A 22,195-nucleotide genomic window follows, 5' to 3' on the forward strand; every position below is an offset into this window, starting at 1 on the left:
ATCAAACCTGGGACCTTTCAGTCCGCAGACTGGCGCTCTATCCACTGAGTCAAACCGGTTTTGGCAATCCACCACATTCTTGTTCACAGTGGCCACCAACACAGGGCAGACTCAAACCCTGCAGCAATCTGATTTCTAGCCTTAAACTCCTTGGCACTCCTAGAACCTCAATGAGATCTGTGTGTATATAGGGGTCAAAGGAGCCCACCCCCCGACTCCTCTTCCTAGTTTGTCCATTGTAAAAGGTTTACAATATGCCAATGTGAAAGGAATAGCCAATTGTATCAGAGTGCAAGGTCCACTTCAGTTGCTTGGTCCGCAAGTCAGGGTCCCCCATGACACCACCAGACATCAGCAGAGATATACATAGTGCAGCACGATGAGCTTCTGAGGATACTCGGCCATTTATGCATTGGATATATTTCTCATAAACTCCAAGCACTGTGTCCCCCCTCCCTTAAGAGGCAGCAGGTATAGTTTATGTCGGAGGACAGACCGGGTTGTTTTGGGGGAGTTCTAGCTCTTTGTCCTTGTTTGAAGGGAAAAACAGGGCGAGAGTCTTACAGGAAGTGTTTCTCCAGGCGGTTTTCTCCTGGTACAGGGCAAGCACACATTCCATCCTGTTACTGCCTGAGGTCTATCTGAATGGTAATGGGACCACTTGGGCCTCAGCCTTCCTATTATGCATGTGTAACAGTCACTTTTATTCAGGGCATGTACAGAATACTTAATCCATTCCACCCAGGCATTCATTCCCTTATATTCTATTTCTATTTGCATGGTGGCAGTAGCCTAGGGGATCTTGGCCTGTGACATCTCTTCCTAAATGGAGTCCTAGTCAATCTTTTGACCTAAAGGCTGAAATATCCAAGTCATTCAAGTTATCTATAACCAATAATTTAACTGGGTAAGCATGATCCAGATTGTACACATTTCTCCAGCCCATATTATAAGCCCCTGCAATTTGCCAGAATCCTTAAGCAAAAAGAGCCCAGTACCTGATGGTTATTAAGACAGCTCACAGTTTTTAGCATCAGTTTCAAGGAGACATGCCCTGGTATGGCCGTTCAAATTGAGGTGTATCTGCCCTTAACCCGTATGTTATGGGTCCAACCTCACTCTGCAGTCCGAACAGCAGTCTCAGTAGTAAGACAGGTAAGGTCCTTCCCAGGAGGGTTCCAACTTGCTGCCCTTCCAAATCTTGATTAGAACACATGTCTTCCAGTCGATGGCAATGAACTGGAAACTCAAGAGGGCCTTGGGTCAGGATGCCTTCTAACCTGAGAGAGATTAAAGTATAATAGAAGAGATACCCAGTACACAGTTCTTAAGAAATTGGTCCCATTGTAAGAAGATCTTGAGGCATTCTGGGACCTATTGGAATCACCTACAGCCAACTCTAGGTAAAACAAAACAAAACAAAAAAAACCCTTGAAATTCAAATCCTAGGAAGGTTGTCAAACTTGATTTTACCAAAAGATTATATATTAAAGTGTATTATACAGAAACATAGGCCAGCAAACTTCATTTCCTATGATTAAAATGTGATCTTTTTATTAAATACCTGATTAATGTAAGAATTATTTTACTAGAAAAGAACTAACCAAAATAAGGCTTATTTTCTAACTTTATTTGTCCTTGGGTATGGACAGCAAATGGCACTAATTGGATTTCTGCTATCAGTCTCTCTGAGTACTTTGACATAAGCTATTTACTCTCTGTTTAGGGAAGCAAAATGTAAATTACTGACTTTTAAGTGTCCTTCATTTAGGGAAGACAGAGTTTTCTAGATGGTTGCAAACTGCTATTTTAATATTTCAGTTTCCCCGTTCTGTCCTGGCTTACTGGCCTGTATCATTTAATCAATTTCCTTTTAACATTTCTTTTTTATAAACTTATAATTTCCACGAACATTCTTACAACTTTCAAACACATTTTTACAATTTCCAGAAATAACCACCTTTAGAAACCACCTTCTTTTTCCTTCAAAATGCATAACCAAGCCTCAGTCCTTCCAGTAAGCATCTCCATGCCAATATTTTTTAAAAATATATATTTTATTGATTTTTTACAGAGAGGATAGAGAGAGGGATAGAGAGTTAGAAACATCGATGAGAATCATCAATCAGCTGCCTCCTGCACACCCCCTACTGGGGATGTGCCCACAACCAAGGTACATGCCCTTGACCGGAATCGAACCCAGGACCTTTCAGTCCCCAAGCCGACGTTTTATCCATTGAGCCAAACCGGTCTTGGCTTCATGCCAATATTCTTTCTTTCTGTCACACCATCAGCAATTTGTACAGACATTTTCTTTTTTTTAATGTATTAAAATTCTTCATTCTTAGAAACATCAATTTTTCAATAATTTACCAAAAAGTAAATAGCCAGTGTTTCTTAGATTAACATTTATCAACACACTTTTTGTAATTATTCTAAAAGACATTAATTAAATTTAAACCAGTTTTAATATTAAAAATTTTGTTTTGACCAATTAATCCCCTTTTTAAAAAATCAAGCCAATAAAACATTATATCCTAGGTGAAATTTTATCACACATATATTTAATTTTAAAATACCTAGATATTTGATAATTTTTATTATTCAATTCAGCAAATTTTGAAGTTTTAAGTTACCAGAGACTTTGGAAAACTATGTATAAACTGCTATACATTCTTCATTAGAGATACATCACCTAAGGTTAGTGCTGCCACTTCTGTTTCTGGCCCTCTGTGCCAGTCTTTCCCTAGGCCACTTCCTTGAGATGTCAGGCCAACTATTGGTGACAAAATGTAATTTATAATATTTCTTGTCCCAACAGGTCCTCAGGATCTGGCCCAGAGTACTTTCTCATTTAATCTTTTAAGAGTCTCATGCTCTACCGACTGAGCTAGCCGGGCACCTCATTTAATCTTTTAGTCTTGGTAAATTTGGAAGACCCTTCTTTGCCTTATTGAATATTAAAGGTTTTATTTAGGCTCTGAGACCCGGGAACTGCTTCACTAATTCCTTTAATGATTACTTCTCTAAGGCCTCTCATGTGCCCTCTATGGTCCATCTTGTTAAGTTCCCACTGAGGCTCCTGGGTTAGAAAATTTTACACGTGCTGGAAGTGACTTAGGGCCAGTCAGGTACTCTCACTCCCAGACCACCATAGCTGACCTTTGAACCATTGCTCTCTCTTCTCCTGAGAATAGGATTCCTAAAATGGACATTAATTTGGTCCACGTATATACTGTGGGCCTAGACATTGATCTAATTGGCCAGGTAAACCATGTGGATCTTCCAGTAGAGGCTTTAACTCTTTTTTTTTTTTTTTTTTAACTGTTCCAACTTATTTCGCAGCCTAGAAAAGCTGGTTTCTGGTGTTGTGGTGGCCAAAGGGCCTGTTGGAGCCTGAAGGGGAGGCTGGGATTGTAAATCAGCCATCTTGGATATTTCCTCAGATTGTCTCCCAGTGGCATAGGAAGAGGCGAGGCAATTCAAGGGATCTCATTTGTCTGCTCTTTTTCTCTTTTAGATTTTTACTGAAAAGCTTTATATCTTAACTTTGAGATTTTTTGCTTGGGGTTTGGAGGTTTTGGAGCTGTCTGACCAAAGCTGCAGTTTGTTAGGTTAAGCTGCGATAGGGCAGGCCATTTATATGCAAAAGCTTCTGTGTGGAGCTTAGGTGGGTTTTTAGATTGTGAGGGCTGGGGTCTCTCAGGGAATCACTAGGCTAGGGCATGGCAAACAGTGATGGCTGCCAGTGAGCCCTCTCTGTGTCTCCATATTTCCAAGTCCCCGTGTCCCCTGCCCTAGCACAGTAAACAATGATTGCTGGGCACACCTCTGCATGAAAGCCATCCTCACTTTCTGACCCAATGTCAGACAGTCCAGCTTTTCCCTGTAGGTGTTTGGGTCCCCAGCATCTCCCTAGAAACTAGAGTTCAGAGTAATTGGGAGCTTGTCTCCCTCGGCCGCCAGCCCAATTCACGTGCCTCTGTACCTCAGCTTTTCAGCACTTGTGCACGTCTCAGTGCTCTTTTTATTCTTTCCTTCTAATTGTAGAACTTTCACTCAGCCAGCTTTCCCATGGTTCTGGGTGATAGATGTTTTGTCTTTTAGTTGTAGTTTTGAAATTGTTGTGTAAGGCAACAGTTTAGATATTTACCTATGCTACCATCTTGGTTTTTTTATCGATGTTGTTTTCATGTCTTGGCTATTGTGAACCATATCTTGGATACTGTGGACTTAACTAAACCATCCTTGTTTACGATGCTTTTGCTGGTCACCATCTTTTTTTGTTTAGCTCAAAATGGTTTATAAACCCAAGTTCTAGCCACTCCTTTGGGTTATTCATCACGGCGTGCTCCACCGTGTGCTTGTGCAGTATGCATGTTAATAAATTTCTGATTGTTTATTAATCTGTCTTTAGTCAGTATAATTTACAGGGCTCCAGGTTTAGAACCTAAAATGGGTAGAAGAAAAGATTTTTTTCCTTTCTACCAAGGACGATTCATCTGGTACATCCTTCCTCAGGCATCTAAATAGGTTCAAACAAACCTGAATATTGAGGGTGAACACAGTTAGGGTCTGACTATATAAAGGTAATACTTCCATCTTCTTTGCTCTTTGTTGGATACTTCATCTTGAGTTATTTTAGAATGGTACACTTGCTTGCAAATGACATGATTTCTGTTTCTAAAACTGATGTATCTTCCTAGCCAGAATTATTTCTAAAGTGTGGGATAAAAATTATTTTAATTATTAGTAAATATTCATTGTCACAGTGGATTTGGCCTTTAGAAATTGTAAAAAGTCACTTATATTCAAGTCTGAAGAAAGAGCTGGTGAGCAATATGAAATACTACATAAGAATTATTATTATTATTTTTTAATATATTTATTGATTTTTTACAGAGAGGAAGAGAGAAGGATAGAGAGTTAGAAACATCGATGAGAGAAAATCATCGATCAGCTGCCTCCTGCACACCCCCCACTGGGGATGTGCCCACAACCAAGGTACATGCCCTTGACCGGAATTGAACCTGGGACCCTTCAATCCGCAGGCTGACGCTCTATCCACTGAGCCAAACCGGTTTTGGCAAGAATTATTGTATCCATTCATATCAGAGTCCCTGGAAAATGGGCCACTGTTGCTGATTAATATCTGTTCTAGGTTCTGTAAATTTCAAAACCTCCCTGAAAGTTGTTAGCTCACACTTGTTAGAATCACAAGTGGCAAGTTGGTGAGGTCATAAGGGATCTATGATGCTGACTATCCTCTCTCTCCTGGTCCCCTCTTCTCTCCCTTCCCCAACTGCTGATTCACAGAACATAGTCATAAGCAGCTGGCACACAGCCAATGTCTGCTTAATACTGACATGCTTACCATGTTAATAGGAGAGAGTGTGACAATAATATGGTTTATAAGCCAGTACAACTATTGGAGAAGAATACCTTTGATACTCTCATCAAACTTGTATAATGTTCTAAATCACCTACATGTGTGTTACTATTAAAATCACAACAGAATAATACATCATAGGTGGTAAAAAGCAATGCATCTTTGAATATTATTGAGCATCAATTTGATATAGACCAAAAGAATAATATAAAATTGGCATTTGATAGCTGTCTTTTCTTCTCAAGAAATGACAAATGAGGTCATGCTGTCTCCTTCCCAGCGGATGTTTCAATGAGGAATAAATAAAACCACTTAACTAGAAGGCCCTATAGCAAAGTACCTTTGACAAGGGAAATTTCACATGATCCTGTAGGGATTCCAATGTGAGATGATCGAAGGTCCTCTCCTCAGCCATCAGGGGGACAAACTGGACCTCCATGAATGCTTTCTTAGCTCTAGGATTTGTGAAAATATCAGGCTAGTCTGATAGCTTCAAAAGGCCTCAGGCTACCAAAATAACCTCATCTATCTTCCTTTGCTCAACCTTGGGCACTAAGAACATAGCAATGTAATACTTGTTGGAGCCTAACGTACACATGATTTCTACCAAGACACCCTGGCACCACTGTAAAGTGGATGAAAACATTGCAGAAAGTCATGCTTGTAAAACTAAAGGGGCACAACACAGAGTGCAACTGAGATATGGAATCCATACCTCTTAGATGTATGAAGTCAGTTTTAGTATAATAATGGCCTCTCTGGGCTTTGAGTTTGGAGTTTAGTAGTGTTGGAACTTACCCAGTAGGCTAATATTTCCTAGAGCACAGGCAGAACTATCATGATCATCATAATGAACAATTATACCAATGGAGTATGCACAGTGCCAAATCAGATCTTGACAGAAGAGGTTCAGTGAGAGACCTACTTTGAAAAAGGAGCCTCCTGCACAGTGAGAGGTAGCACAGAATCAAAGTCCAACTTAGAGTTACATACCAAACAGAAGGGTGAGATCAGGATCTGATGTTCACCTGTGCTTGAACTCTGGGTTACCCTACGGCAGCGCCGCAGGACCTCTGGATCACGCTGTCCAGTTTTCTAATAAAACTGAGACCTGAAAAGGAAATAAAGTATTGTGACTATTTTTTCCACAAATACAAATCAACATCTCTAAGTAAAGATCATCATTTAAAAAAGAAAATGATCACCAATCTTTGCCTAAGTCTGTAAAATAAACCTTTCCAGCCACTGCACACTCTTAGGAGAAATAACCCTAGGTCCAAAGATGGTCTGGACTTGATCCTGCAGACCCATTGTGATGTAATCAACTGTGACCATGTAGTGACATCACACAGTACATTTCTGGAGTTCGAGTTTATGGCCAATATACTACTCAGCCTTTCTATTTAATTTAGCTACTGTATGTGAGGTTAAAGAAAGAAGGAACCTGCTGAAACCGGTTTGGCTCAATGGATAGAGCGTCGGCTTGGGGACTGAAAGGTCCTGGGTTCGATTCCGGTCAAGGGCATATACCTTGGTTGCAGGCATATTCCTAATGGGGGGTGTGCAGGAGGCAGCTGATCGATGACTCTCTCTCGTCGATATTTTTAACTATATCTCCCTTCCTCTCTGTAAAAAAATCAATAAAATATATTAAAAAAAGAAAAGAAAAAGAAATAAGGAACCTGTTAGCCCTACATCCAGGTGTTCCAGGTGTTAACAAAAAAACAAACATTGAAACCTGTAAAGAATTTTTGTGAGTTTATTTGAGCCTTACTGTCAATATATGCCGGGAAGCAGAACCTCAACGGATTGAGATAATGCTCCGGAGAATGGTGGGTTACATTTCTATATTTATACATTGCAATCAAAGGAAATGGACATAGGTTAGTTACATGCAATTCATTGGTGATAGATTAGGGAAGTGGGACAAAGCAAAGCGGGGAAACCTCTGGGATAGGGTAAAAGGTGAAAGGATGGACATGAGCTTCTTTTACAGAGATGGATACAGGATACTCTAATGTAATTAACAGTTGTCAATTAACTTGATAACAATAACAATGAGGAATGTCTCGAGGCCATTCGTTGTGCCCTGAGGGGTCCTGGGTAAAAAGGAAGTTACAAGTTACCCAGACATCTTATAGATATGTTATCTCAGATGCAGGAAGGTAGAGGGGCTCAGTAAAAGATCAAAGTTGATCTTTGTCAGGTGAAATATCTGGGACATGACTACCTACTATAACCTGTTAGATATTTAATTTTCAAACCATCTTTTGTGGTTATCTTTGGTCTCTGGGTTGGCAAGACTGCCATGCAGGCCTCCCCTGAGCTTGTCAGGTTAGCATATGGCTCTTTTCTTTCACACAGGGATACAGAAATGTTCTCAGAACTCATTTATTCCTGAGATACATGAGTGTGCTGGCACTGGGTGCCAAGTAGCGATTGGGTTTTGTACACCACTGGTGCTTTAGTATCTATGAGCAGCTTACCAAACTAGACAGGGACACTTAACATACCAGGAAAGGACCAATTTCTACACATATTCTAAAAAGATCCATTTTTCAGAGGCACACACTTAGTACTTGTGGCTAGAGCCTCAATTTATTCAAAGTGGCAAAGGTATTATACCCTAAGTATATAAACCATCAGGGTAATTGTGGCCTTAAACCTGACTGATTCCATACCGCTAAAATACAACAGCACTTCTTACATCAAACAAAACCCATGGGCAAATGACTATTTCCCAGTGACTCAAAGATAGAACAGAGTAACAACATCAGTAAGTGTGGAGAGCACTTGGGTAGGCACATTGGGCATTTCTTAATTATTGACAACTGAATCCAGTGATGGCAGCAGAGCCTCATTCTGGAGACACCTTTTGCCAAAAGGTAAGGGTGTTGTCAGCTCGACCTTCAACCCAGGTGCCTTCAGTCCAGGTGCCTGGAAATGGGTTTTATTATGTAAATCCTGCCAAGTACCAGGAATGAATAGACTTGGGCCCACCCAGAAGTGATGATTTACAAAGAAGCCCAAGAATGTGCATAATCTCCTTGTCTTGACCTTTGGAAAAAGTTCCTGGTATTTTGGGGTATAAAATAAACAGACTGCATGGGGTCTGGGTCCCAGTCTCTACATCAGAGGACAGTGGTCCCACCTGGTCCCAGCTTTCCCTACTATATCTGTGTCTGTCTCTTTCTTTAATTCTCTCTCTCTCTCTCTCTCTCTCTCTCTCTCTCTCTTTTAAATCTTTATTGTTCATATTATTACAGATGTTCCTCTCCCCCCCCCCCTTCTTTGCTCCCCTCCACCAGGTTCCCACCCCACTCTCTGCCCTTTCCCCACCCATCATTGTCCTCAACCATAGGTGCACAGTTTATGTTCAGTCTCTTCCCACACCTCCATCTCCCCTTTTTCCAAGAATCATCAGTTCACTCCTCTTCCATACCTCTGATTCTATTATATTCACCAGGTAATATTGTTCATCAGATTTAAAAAAAAAATTTTTGGTTTTTAGATTCACTTGTTGATAGTTACATATTTGTTGTTCATAATTTTTATCTTTATTTACTTTCTCTTTCAAAAGAACCCCCTTCAGCAATTCATATAATTCTGGTTTGGCGGTGATGAACTCCTTTAGCTTTTTTTTTTATTGGTGAAGCTCTTTATCTGGCCTTCGATTCTGAGTGATAGCTTTGCTGGGTAGATTATTTTTGGCTATAGGTTCTTGCTATTCATCACCTTGACTATTTCTTGCCATTCCCGTCTGGCCTGCATGGTTTCTGTTGAGAAATCAGCTGACAATCGTATAGGTGCTCCTTTATAGGTAACTACCTTCTTTGCTCTTGCTGCTTTTAATATTCTCTCTTTGTCTTTTGCTCTCGGAATTTTAATTATGATTTGTCTTGGTGTGGTCCTCTTTGGATTCCTTTTGATTGGAGTTCTGTGCGCTTCCTGGACTTGTAAGTCTAATTCTTTCACCAGGTGGGGGAAGTTTTCTGTATTTCTTTCAGTATGTTTTCGATATCTTGCTCTCTCTCATCTTCTGGGACCCCATAATTCTGATGTTGGTTCGCTTGAAGTTGTCCCAAAGGTTTCTTACATTATGTTCCACTTTCTGGATTCTCTTGTCTTCTTGCTTCTGTGGAGGAGTGTCTTCTGCCTCTTTTTCTTTTTTTAAGCAATAAATTTAACTTTATTATAATAAGAGATATTGTTACAATTTATAACCTTCAGTCCTAACAATATGATCTAGTTACTGCTAGTAACATACACCTATTTAGTGGGCTCTAGATGTCCTTCAAATGCCTTTGAAAGAAATATACAGATATGTGGACAGAAACCCTCTTAAAATTTTATTTTTTTAATTAAATTATCTGTGTACATATTTTTTTTCTATTTTTATTTTATTTTATTTATTTTCTTAAAATATTTTTAAAATTAAATTATTATCTGTGTACATATTTTAACATTGCCCCCCCTCCCATACATGCCCTCCCTCCCCAGAGTTTTGTGTCCATTGGTTGTACTTATATGCATGTATACCAGTCCTTGGGTTGATCTCTTATCTCCGCCAGATCTCCATACACTCTCCGCTGTAATTGACAGTCTGCTTGTTGTTTTACAGTCTCTATATCTATCTTTTGGTTCATCAGTTTATAATGTTCTTTATTATCCATAAATGAGTGAGGTCATGTGGTGTTTCTCTTTCATTGACTGGCTTATTTCACTCAGCATGATGTTCCACAATTCCATCTAGGTTGCTGCAAATGATGAGAATTCCTTCTTTTTTATGGCAGCATAGTATTCCATTGTGTAGATGTACCATGGTTTTGGGATCCAATCATCTGCTGACAGGCACCTAGGCTGTTTCCAAATTCTGGCTATTGTAGATTGTGCTACTATGAACATAGGGGTGCATATATCCTTTCTGATTGGTGTTTCTAGTTTCTTGGGATATATTCCTAGAAGTGGGATTACTGGGTCAAATGGGAGTTCCATTTTCAGTTTTTTGAGGAAACTCTACACCACGTGTCAAACACAAGGCCCGCGGGCCAAATCCGTCCCGCCAGGCCTTGCAATGTGGCCTGCAATGCGCTGTCATCACTGCACTCCGCTGCGTTTCCATCACAATGACAGTTTATGACTGTTCAGTAAACCATTCGGCCCGCGATTTAGGCTGGATTTTAGATTTTGGCACCTTCTCTGAGTTCGACACCCCTACTCTACACTGTTCTACACAGTGATTTCACCAGTCTCCATTCCCACCAGCACTGAATGACGGCTCCTTTTTTTCTGCAACCTCGCCAACACTTGTTGTTTGTTGATTTGTTGATGTTGGCCATTCTGACAGGTGTGAGATGGTACCGCATTGTTGTTTTGATTTACATCTCTTGGATAATTAGTGACTTTGAGCATGTTTTCATGTGCCTTTTGGCCTTCCTTCTATCTTCTTTTGAGAATATTCTATTTAGGTCCATTCCCCATTTTTTAATTGGATCATTCATCTTCCTTTTATTTAGTTGTATAAGCTGTCTGTAGATGTTGGAGATTAAACCTTTATCAGTGGGAACATTTGCAAATATGTTCTCCCACACAGTGGGATTTCTTATTGTTTTGTTGATGGTTTCTTTTGCTGTAAAAAAGCCTTTTATTTTGATGTAGTCCCATTTGTTCATTTTCTCTTTAGCTTCCATTGCCCTAGGGGCAGTATCAGTGAAGAAGTTCTTTAGGCATATATCTGAGGTTTTGCTGCCTGTGGATGCTTCTAGTATTTTTATGGTTTTCTGTCTGATGTTTAAGTCCTGTTTCCATTTTGAGTTTATTTTTGTGTATGGCGTAAGTTGGTGATCTAGTTTCATTCTTTTGCATGTATCTGTCCAATTTTCCCAACTCCATTTATTGAAGAGACTGTCTTGATTCCATTGTATATTCGTGCCTCCTTTGTCAAATATTAATTGAGCACAGTGATTTGGGTTGATAGCTGGGTTCTTGATTCTATTCCATTGATCTATATGTCTGTTCTTGTGCCAGTACCAGGCTGTTTTGAGAACAGTGGCTTTGAAATACAGTTTGAAGTCTGGTATTGAGATCCCTCCAACTTTACTCTTCTTTCTCAGGATTGCTATGGCTATTCGGGGTCTTTTATTGTTCCAAATGAACTTTTGGAGAGTTCTTTCTAGGTCAGTGAAATATGTCGTTGGTATTTTAATGGGGAGTGCATTGAACCTATAGATTGCTTTAGGAAGTATGGTCATTTTGATGATGTTGATTCTACCAATCCATGAATATGGTATGTTCTTCCATCTCTTTACATCTTCCTCTATCTCTTTTTTCAGTGTCGTGTAGTTTTCCACAAATAGGTCTTTACTTCCTTAGTTAAATTTATTCCTAGGTATCTTAATTTTTTTGGTGCGATGGCAAATGGAATTTCTTTTTTAGTCTTTGTTTCTGTAATTTCACTGTTGGTGTATAGAAATACCATGGATTTCGTGGCATTAATTTTGTATCCTGCTACATTGCCAAATTCATTTATTAAGTCTATTAGTTTTTTAATGGAGTCTTTTGGTTTTTTTTATGTACAATATCATGTCATCTGCAAATAAGGATAGCTTTACTTCTTCTTTTCCAATTTGGATGCCTTTTATTTCCTCTTCTTATCTAATTGCAATGGCTAGTACTTCCAGTACTATGTCAAACAGGAGTGGCGATAGTGGGCATCCTTGTCTTGTTCTTGTTCTTAGAGGGAATGGTTTTAGTTTTTGCCCATTGAGTATGATGTTGGCTGTGGGTTTATTATATATAGCTTTTATTATGTTGAGGTATGATCCTTGTACTCCCACCTTGTTGACAATTTTTATCAGGAAAGGGTGTTGGATTTTATCAAATGCTTTTTCTGCATCAATTGATATGACTATATGATTTTTATTTTTCATTTTGTTTATGTGATGTATCACGTTTATTGATTTGCAGATATTGTACCATCCTTGCATTTCTGGAATAAATCCTACTTGGTCATGGTGTATGATCTTTGTGATGTTCTGCTGGAGCTGATTTGCTAGAATTTTGTTGAGGATTTTGGCATCAATGCTCATGAGGGATATTGGCCTGTAATTCTCTTTCATTGAGTTGTCTTTATCTGGTTTTGGTATTAGGGTGATGCTGGCTTCATAGCAGGAGTTTGGAAGTGTTCCTTCCTCTTGGATTTTTTGGAATAGTCTGAGGATAGGTTTTAGTTCTTCCTTGAATATTTGGTAAAACTGTCTTGTGAAGCCATCTGGCCCTGGGCTTTTGTTTGCTGGAAGCTTTCTGATGACTGTGTCAATTTCTTCCCCAGTCACAGGTCTATTGAGATTTTTTAGATTCTTCCTGATCAAATTTTGGAAGGTTGCATTTTTCTAGGAATACGTCCATTTCCTCCAGGTTGTTCAGTTTGTTGGAATAGAGTTGTTCGTAGTATTTTGTATCAATCCTTTGTATTTCGGCGGGGTCTGTTGTTATTTCACCTCTTTTGTTTCTGATTTTGTTTGTTTGAGTCCTCTCTCTTTGTTTCTTGGTTAGCCTGGGTAGAGGTTCATCTATCTTGTTTATCCTTTCAAAGAACCAGCTCTTCGTTTTGTTGATCTTATGTATTGTTTCTTTGGTCTCTATGTCGTTTATCTCCGCTCTGATTTTTGTTATTTCCTTCCTTCTGCTTACACTGGGCTTTTCTTTTTGCTGTTTTTCTAACTCTTTGAGTTGTAGAGTTAGATAATTTGTTACCATTTTTTCTTGTTTTTTGTATTAGGCTTGTTGGGATATGAACTTCCCTCTCAAAACTGCTTTTGCTGTGTCCCATAGATTTTGGATTGTTGTGTTTTCATTGTCATTTGTTTTCAGGATGTTTTTAATTTCTTCCTTGATTTCTCTGGTAACCCAGTCCTTGTTTAATAGCATGCTGTTTAGTCTCCATGTGTTTGATTTCTTTGGATTATTTTTATTGTAGTTAATTTCCAGTTTTATGCCACTAGGATCTGAGAAGATGCTTGATATGATTTCTATCTTCTTGAATTTGAAGAGACTTTGCTTATGTCCCAACATGTGGTCTATCTTTGAGAATGTCCCATGTGCACTTGAGAGGAATGTACAATATATTCTCAGGCTTTGGGTTCTGAAGATGTCGATTAATTCCATCTGGTCTAGTGCGTCATTTAGGATTGTTATTTCTTTGCTGATTTTTTGTTTAGATGATTTGTCCAAAGGTGACAGTGGGGTATTAAAATCTCCTAGTATGATTGTATTGCTATTAATCTCTCCCTTAATGTTGTCCAGCATTTTTTTTAAATGTATTTGGGTGCTCCTGTATTGGATGCATATATGTTTACCAGGGTTATTTCTTCTTGTTGGATTGCTCCTTTTAGTGTTATGAAGTGTCCTTCATTATCTCTTGTTATGTCCTTCACTTTGAGTTCTAATTTGTCAGATATAAGTATTGCTACCCCAGCTTTTTTTTCCATTTCCATTCGCCTGGAAAACCTTTTTCCATCCCTTCACCCTTAGTCTGTGTGCATCTTTTTTTCTGAAGTTGGTTTCTTGTAGATAACAGATATATAGGTCTTGTTTTTTTTCCCTTCTTTTTTTAAATTTACTATCTTACCCATTTTTAAAAAAAAAATATTGATTTTATATAGAGAGGAAGAGAGAGGGATAGAGAGATAGAAACATCGATGAGAGAGAATCATCGATCAGCTGCTTCTTGCACACCCTCTGCTGGGGATGTGCCCACAACCAAGGTACATGCCTTTGACCAGAATCGAACCCGGGACCCTTCAGATCCCAACCCAATGCTCTATCCACTGAGCCAAACCGGTCTCGGCTATGGGTCTTGTTTTCTTATCCAATCTATTACACTATGTCTTTTGATTCGAGCATTTAATCCATTTACATTTACAGTTATTATTGATAGGTATTCATTTGACGCCATTTTTATTCTATACCCCTGTGTTCCTTCTTTGCTTCCTATTTCTTTATTTTTACAGTAGACCCTATAGCATGTTTTGTATTGCTGGTTTGGTGGTGATAAATTCCTTTAGTCTTTTTTTGTCTGTGAAGCTCCTGATTTCCCCTTTAATTTTTATTGATAGCCTTGCTGGGTACAGTATTCTTGGATTCAGACCCTTCCTTTGCATGACTTTGTATATTTCATTCCATTCCCTTCTGGCTTGATGAGTTTCTGTGGTGAAATCAGTTGCTAGTCTGATGGGGGTTCCTTTATATGTAACTTTCTGTCTCTCTATGACTGCTTTTAAAATTCTTTTTTTGTCGTTGGTGTTTGCCAGTTTAATTATAATGTGCCTTGGGGTTGGTCTTCTGGGGTTCATTTTGCTTGGGACTCTGCGAGCATCTTGCATTTGTGTGGGTTTTTTCTTCTCTCAGGAAAATTTTCTGTCATTATTTCTTGAAATTCTTTTTCCATGTCTTCCTCAGTTTCCTTTCCTTCTGGAACTCCTATTATTCTATTACTGTTTTGTTTTGTATTTTCCCAAAGTTCCCTTACGCTCTCCTCCTGCTTTTTAATTTTTTTTCTCTAGAAGCTGCTCTAATTGGGTATTTTTTTCCATCTTGTCTTCCAGCTCACTGATGCGGTCCTCTGCTTATTCTAGTCTACTCTTGGTGCTTTCTATTGAGTTCTTCATAGTAGCGATGTCATTTTTCATTTCTTCTTGGTTCATCTTCATTTCCTCTTGGTTCTTCCTAAATTCCTCTTGGTTCTTCCTCATTTCCTCTTGTTTCTTATTCATATCATCAAATTTCCCTTCCATTCTTTTTAGGCATCCTATGATCATTACTCTGAATTCTTGCTCTGGTAGGTTGCTTGCCTCTAACTCGTTTACTTCCTTTTCTGATGATGCCTGCTTTTCTTTCATGGGTGGACTATTTCTTTGTCTCCCAATGGTCTCTTTTTTCAGGATGTCTGGTTATGTGGTATTCCTTCTCCTTTCCATGGGTGATTGAAGAACTCCCTTGAATCCACGTGTTTGCGCTGATTGGGGCATCACGGCTGCTCAATGGTCTCCTCTGCTGTGGGTTTTCCAGGCCTCAGAGAAGATCCTCCTTTCCTGGTAAGATGGCGCAGCCTTACCCTTGAGCCCATAGCTCTGGGAGAGTTCTCTGCCGCCGGAGTGCTGGCTGCTTGGTCAGGAAATCCTGTCCAGCTGACCCTTCCTCACCTTCCTTTAGAGTTCCACTGCCCCTTAGCTGCCAATCAATATTTCCTGAGCGACTCAGACGCTGCTTCTATCTGTTCTGGGACCAGGGTCAGAACAAGTCCATCTGTTCGGTCGCTATCTTGTCCCCAATCCTTGCTCTTTATGTTCCAAATCTTTGACTTGATTCTTGCGATCTTCCATTCTGTGTTTAGGATTCTGTATAATATTTTTTATTAAAGACAATGTATTCTTTATTTCTTGTTGATCCCTTATTATTTCTAGTTGATCCCTTTTCATATCCTCATAGGTCTCGTTTATTTTATTGGTCTTTTCTAGGAGATTCTTGAACAACCTTATAATTGTGGTTTTGAACTCTATATCCAGTTGCTTTTTGTCCTCCATTTCTTTCGTTTGTGATCTATTTCCTTGTTTCTTCATTTTCGCAGCTTCCCTGTTGGGGCAGAGTTTCAGGGTGGAGCCTACAGCCGTGGCTTCTGTCAGCCCCGCCCTATGCAGCTCCTTAGTCTCAGTATTCCTCAGAGTCCTTCAGTACTCGCTGCAAGCACCTCTGAGAGAAAGGTGCCCTCGATTTTTGCCTGATTCCAAACAATCTAGGCTCTCCCCCAATGAGCCTGGAACTGGGCTTCAGTTCAGTTGGAAGTGGGATTGGAGGTGGCATTCAGAGCAGTCTGGAGCCCCTGCCTCCTTCCCGCCAGGGTAATCCCGTGGCATAGCCAACCGTCCCTTCTCTGAGCGCAATGTGCGCGCCTCCGGGGGCTCTGCCTTTCACTGCTCCCCCAGGGTTCTGCCTTACAGCCCAGCTCCCTCTGGAAGAGCCTGGGTCCCCAGGGTCTGTCCTAGAACTGTGGTTCAGCGCTGTTGGGTCTGGGGTTCAGCACAGTCGGAGCTTTTATCTCCTTGCCGCTAGGGAACGCCAGCCAGGCACCTAGCCGCCCCTCCTCTCCGGCTCTGTCTTCTCCGCGCGTGCCGCGTGTCTCCGCGTGTGTCCTCCGTTCTTTCTTCTAGTTTTCTCCTTGCTTCTCATTGTAAAATTTCCAGTCAGTTGAGTTTCCTGTAGTTCTGGGTAATGTCCATTTTATATTTTAGTTGTATTTTATTGAAATTGTTGTGTGCGGCTGCGGTTACTTGTTTACCTGTGCAGCCATCTTAGATCCTCCGAGATTTATCTCTTTCTTTAATTTTCTCAATTCCCCATTGCCCCTACTCAGGAATTGGATCGCCTTCTATCCATGCTGGACGCAGAAAAGGGATTCCTCTCTTTAAGTAAGGAGCACGGGATATTCCCTTTCATTACAACTTCCCTTTCCCTTGCTTGCTGGAGGCAAAGACCAACAAGTAGCATAATAAATTCGAGAGGCCTGTCAGAAGGCTGATGGACCTTGGGCTTTAGGAAGGGCTGAAAGCCGTGCACTAAGAAGTGCTATAATAGAATTTTTGAGAACATATAGGTAAAATTGTATACTTAACTAGTGCTCTAAGCATGTACCACATGACTCTGATCAAGGGCATGTACCACATCACAGAAGAACTGGCCATGCCCAGCATCAAGTCCTGAGAGGAACTGAGTGGTCACTATGACAACTGTACCTCTTAGTCTAGGAATGTGGTTGGCAAACTGTGGCTCGCGAGCCACATGTGGCTCCTTGGCCCCTTGAGTGTGGCTCTTCCACAAAATACCACGGCCTGTGCGAGTTTATTTTGAAGAAGTGCCATTAGAAGAAGTTTAAGTTTAAAAAATTTGGCTCTCAAAAGAAATTTCCATTGTACTGTTGATATTTGGCTCTGTTGACTAATGAGTTTGCTGATCACTGGTCTAGGAGACTTCTTTAGCAGAATAGTCACTTTTCTCAGACCAAGAGAGATCTTACTACAAATGGGCCTAGTCTAGAAATGACTCCACTTTCACATGAGCACCAGGTGGAGGGAATCTTTCCCATGAGTCAAAGCTTTAGATCTTGGCCCTCAGATGATGGCCCTTAGACAGAAGATCAGTACTTAGGCGTCAGTTTCTGTCCCAAGAGTAGCAGGTGTCACCTGTTGATAACAGGCCCAAGTGATGTGCTGCTGTAATTTTCCCAAAGGAGAGCATGCACTCTGTCAGCCTCGGACTGAAGAGTCCTGGGTTCGATTCCAGTCAAGGACACATACTTTCGTTGCAGGCCAGATCCCCAGCCCTGGTTGGGCGAGTGCAGGAGGCAACCAATTAATGTGTGTCTTTCACATCAATGTTTCTCTCTTTGTCTCTCCCCCTCCTTCCACTCTCTCTAAAAATCAATGAAAAATATCCTCGGGTGAGGATGAACAAAACAAAACAGAAAAAAGAGAATACACTCTTAAAAAAAAAATAAAAATATATATATATATATATATATATATATATATATATATATATATATATATATTATTGATTTTGTACAGAGAGGAAGGGAGAGTTAGAAACATCGATGAGAGAGAGTCATCGATCAGCTGCCTCCTGCACACCCCCTAGTGGGGATATGCCCAAAACCAAGGTACATGCCCTTGACTGGAATTGAACCCGGGACCCTTCAGTCCCCAAGCCTCTATCCAGTGAGCCAAACCGGTTTCGGCAAACTTAAACTTCTAAGTAGACTTAGAAGTAAACTTCTAAGTAAACTTCTAATGCTACTTCAAAATAGACTCGCCCAGGCAGTGGTATTTTGTGGAAGAGCCACATTCAAGAGGCCAAAGAGGCGCAAGTGGCTCACAAGCCGAAGTTTGTTGATCACGGGCCTAGGGTCTCAAATCTAACCTTGGGGATTTCAAAAAGTTCCAAGAAAATCAGCCTTAACTTAACCCAGACACAAAGGAAGAGAAAGGGAAGAAAAGAACATCCTTCCAGTCAAAGGGCAAAAATCTCTCTCTCTCTCTCTCTCTCTCTCTCTCTCTCTCCCTCTCTCCCTCTCTAATTTTTAGATTCACTTGTTGATAGATATGTATTTGTTGTTCATTGATAGATATGTTTTTGTCTTTACTTTTTCTCATCTTCCTCTTCTTAAAAAATACCCTTCAGCATTTCAAATAATATTGGTTTGGTGATGCTGAATTCCTTTAGCTTTATCTTATCTGTAAAACTCATTATCTGACCTTCAATTCTAAATGATAGCTTTGCTGGGTAGAGTAATCTTGGTTGTGGGTTCTTGCTATTCATCACTTTGAATATTTCTTGCCACTCCTGTCTGGACTGCATAGTTTCTATTGAGAAATCAGGTGACAATCATATTGGTGCTCCCTTAAAGGTAATTAATGGTTTTGCTCTTGCGGCTTTTAATATTATCTTTGTCTTTTGCCCTTGGCATTTTAATTATGTGTCTTGGTGTGGTCCTCTTTGGATTCCTTTTGTTTGGGGTTCTCTGCATTTCCTGGACTTGTAAGTCTATTTCTTTCACCAGGTGGAGGAAGATTTCTGACATTATTTCCTCAAATAGGTTTTAAATAACTTGCTCTCTTCTTCTGGCACCCCCATAATTCTGATGTTGGTATGCTTCAAGTTGTCCCAGAAGCTTCTTATACTATCTTCAACTTTTTGGATTCTTTTTTCCTTTTGCTTTTCTGGTTGAGTGTCCTTTGCCTCTTTGTATTTCAAATCTTTGACTTGAATATTGCGCTCCTCTAGTCTAATGTTGGGTTTCTATAATATTTTTTCTTTCAGTCAGTGTATGTTTAATTTCTAGTTGGTCCTTTTTCATATCGTTGAGGGTCTTGTTAAATTTATCAGCCTTTTCTAGGAAATTCTTGAAAAACCTTTTAACTATGGTTTTGAACTCTATATCCAGTCATTTGTTTTCCTCCATTTCTTTTGTTTGTGATATGTTTCCTTGTCCCCTCATTTTCACTGCTTCCCTGAGTTGGTAGGGTGGCTTTGTGGGCTAGGTGTCCTATATGCTCCAATGTGTCGGCCTTCCAGTTACCTGAGGTGGACACTCTTGGTGCATCCCTTTGTGGACTGTGTATATAGCCTTATTGTAGTTAAGTCTTGATTGTTGTTGGTGTCACTGGGAGGAATTGACTTCCAGGCCAATTGGCTGTGAATACCCATTGTGTCTATAACAGAAGAATTGCTGTGCTCGAGATATGCTTATGGGGCAGGACTTGTTTCAGTGGAGCTTTGGTACTCACTGAGTTTGCCTCTTGAATGTGTCCCTTATGAAAATAGTTGAAATCTGGTGTCCTCTCATACAAACCTCTAGATACACTAGCTTTTGGATCTCCAATGGAGTGTAAGTCAGCTATTGTCTGAGGCCACCTAGCAGGAGCTACAGGAAGAACTACTTTTCTCCTCTGCTTAGTGTTTGGAGGTTTTGGATCTGTCTGACCAGAGCTGCAGTTAGTTTGGTTAAACTAGGATAGGGCAGGTAATTTATATGCAAAAGCGGCTGTGAGGAGCTTGGGTGTGTTTGTTGATTTTGCAGTGCGCATTCTCAGGGCATCACTAGGCTAGGGCATGGTAAACAGTGATGGATGCCAGTCAGCCTTCTCTGAGTATCCGAGTTTCCAAGTCACTGCGTCGTGCCCTCCAGTGCAGTAAACAATGATTACTGGGCACACCTCTGCAAGAAAGTCACCCTCACTTTCTGACCCGATGGCCAACAGTCCAGCCTTTCCCTGTAGAAGTTTGGGTCCCCCGTGTCTCCCCAGAAATTGGATTTCAGAGTAATCGGGAGCTTGTCTCCATTCAGGTTGAAAGAAGCAGTGCACAGCCACCAGCCTAATCCGCATGTCTCCATACCTCAGTTTTTCAGCACTTATGCATGTCTCAATGCTCTTTTCTCTTTCTTTCTAGTTGTAGAACTTTCACTCAGTCAGTTTTCCTGAGGTTCTGAATGACAGACATTTTGTCTTTTAGTTGTAGCTTTGAAATTGTTGTGTGAGGCAGCAGTTTAGGTGTTTACCTACGCCAACATCTTGGTTTCTCCATAAAGATTTTTTTTCCCGAAACCGGTTTGGCTCAGTGGATAGGGCGTTGGCCTGCGGACTGAAGGGTCCCGGGTTCGATTCCGGTCAAGGGCATGTACATTGGTTGCGGGCACGTCCCCAGTAGGGGGTGTGCAGGAGGCAGCTGATCGACGACTCTCTCATCGATGTTTCTGGCTCTCTATCCCTCTCCCTTCCTCTCTGAAGGGAATCAATAAAATATATTTTTTAAAAATTAAAAAAAAGATTTTTTTAAAAAATAAAAGGAAGGCAGTCTGGTCACATGAAACAACATGGATGAACTTGAGAACAATATTCAAGTGAAATAAGCCAGTCATTTAAAAAATACGATTAGAATTCCACAATATATATGGTTATGTAAAGTGGCCAAATTAATAATAAAAAAAACTAACATGAAATAAAATGGTGGATACCAGTAACTGGGATGATTAAAAACAGGGGCTTGTTGTTTAAAGGGTGTAGAGATCACTTTTGAAAGATGGAAACATTTTTAAAATAAATCTTTATTTGTCGTATTATTACAAATGTTCCTCAGTTTTTTACCCTCCATTGCTCCCCTCCACCAGGTTCCCACCCCACTCTCTGCCCTTTCCCCACCCCCCATTGTCCTCATCCATAGGTGCACAGTTTTTGTTCAGGCTCTTCCCGCACCCCCCACTCCCTTTTTCCCCGAGAATCGTCAGTCCACTCCCCTTCCATACCTCTGATTCTATTATATTCACCAGTTAATATTGTTCATCAGGTTTTTTAACTCCCTTGGCTTTTAGTTTCACTTGTTGATAGTTACGTATTTGTGGATCATAATTTTTATCTATATCTTCTTCCTCTTCCTAAAGAACCCCTTTCAGCAATTCATATAATTCTGGTTTGGCGGTGATGAACTTTAGCTTTTTTTTATTTTATTGGTGAAGCTCTTTATCTGGCCTTTGATTCTGAGTGATAGTTTTGCTGTGTAGAATAATTTTGGCTGTAGGTTCTTGCTATCCATCACCTTGACCATTTCTTGCCATTCCCATCTGGCCTGCATGGTTTCTGTTGAGAAATCAGCTGACAATCGTATGGGTGCTCCTTTATAGGTAACTATCTGCTTTTCTCTTGCTGCTTTAATATTCTCTCTTTGTCTTTTGTTCTTGGAATTTTAATTATGATGTGTCTTAGTGTGGTCCTCTTTGGTTTGCTTTTGTTTGGGGTTCTGTGTGCTTCCTGGACTTGTAAGTCTATTTCTTTCCCCAGGTGGGGGAAGTTTTCTGTCACTATTTCTTCCAGTATTCTTTCGGTATCTTACTCTCTCTCTTCTTCTGGGACCCCCCATAATTCTGATGTTGGTTCGTTTGAAATTGTCCCAGAGGTTTCTTACATTATCTTCAACTTTCTGGATTCTCTTCTCTTCTTGCTTCTGTGGAGGAGTGTCCTCTGGCTCTTTGTGTTCTAAATCTTTGACTTGATTCATGCGATCTTCCATTCTGTTTTTAGGACTCTGTATAATATTTTTTATTTTAGACAATGTATTCTTTATTTCTAGTTGATCCCTTTTTATATCCTCATAGGTCTCGTTTATTTTATCGGCCTTTTCTAGGAAATTCTTGAAAAACCTTATAAGCATGGTTTTGAACTCTATATCCAGTTGCTTCTTGTCCTCCATTTCTTTTGT

General features: G+C 40.2%; 1 long non-coding RNA gene across 1 annotated transcript in view; it reads right to left on the reverse strand.

The window, feature by feature from the left end:
• Positions 1-1,175: 1,175 nt before the first annotated feature.
• Positions 1,176-22,195, reverse strand: part of LOC123652109 — a 35,326-nt gene continuing 14,306 nt past the window's right edge. Inside the window, exons 2-3 of the long non-coding RNA XR_006741211.1 lie at positions 6,383-6,500; positions 1,176-1,280 (exon numbers count right to left, since the gene is read on the reverse strand). This is a non-coding gene — a long non-coding RNA (uncharacterized LOC123652109). The remainder of the gene's footprint in view (positions 1,281-6,382; positions 6,501-22,195) is intronic.

Source organism: Pipistrellus kuhlii, unplaced genomic scaffold (genome assembly GCF_014108245.1).
Source record: "Pipistrellus kuhlii isolate mPipKuh1 unplaced genomic scaffold, mPipKuh1.p scaffold_m20_p_119, whole genome shotgun sequence".
Lineage (NCBI taxonomy): Eukaryota > Metazoa > Chordata > Mammalia > Chiroptera > Vespertilionidae > Pipistrellus > Pipistrellus kuhlii.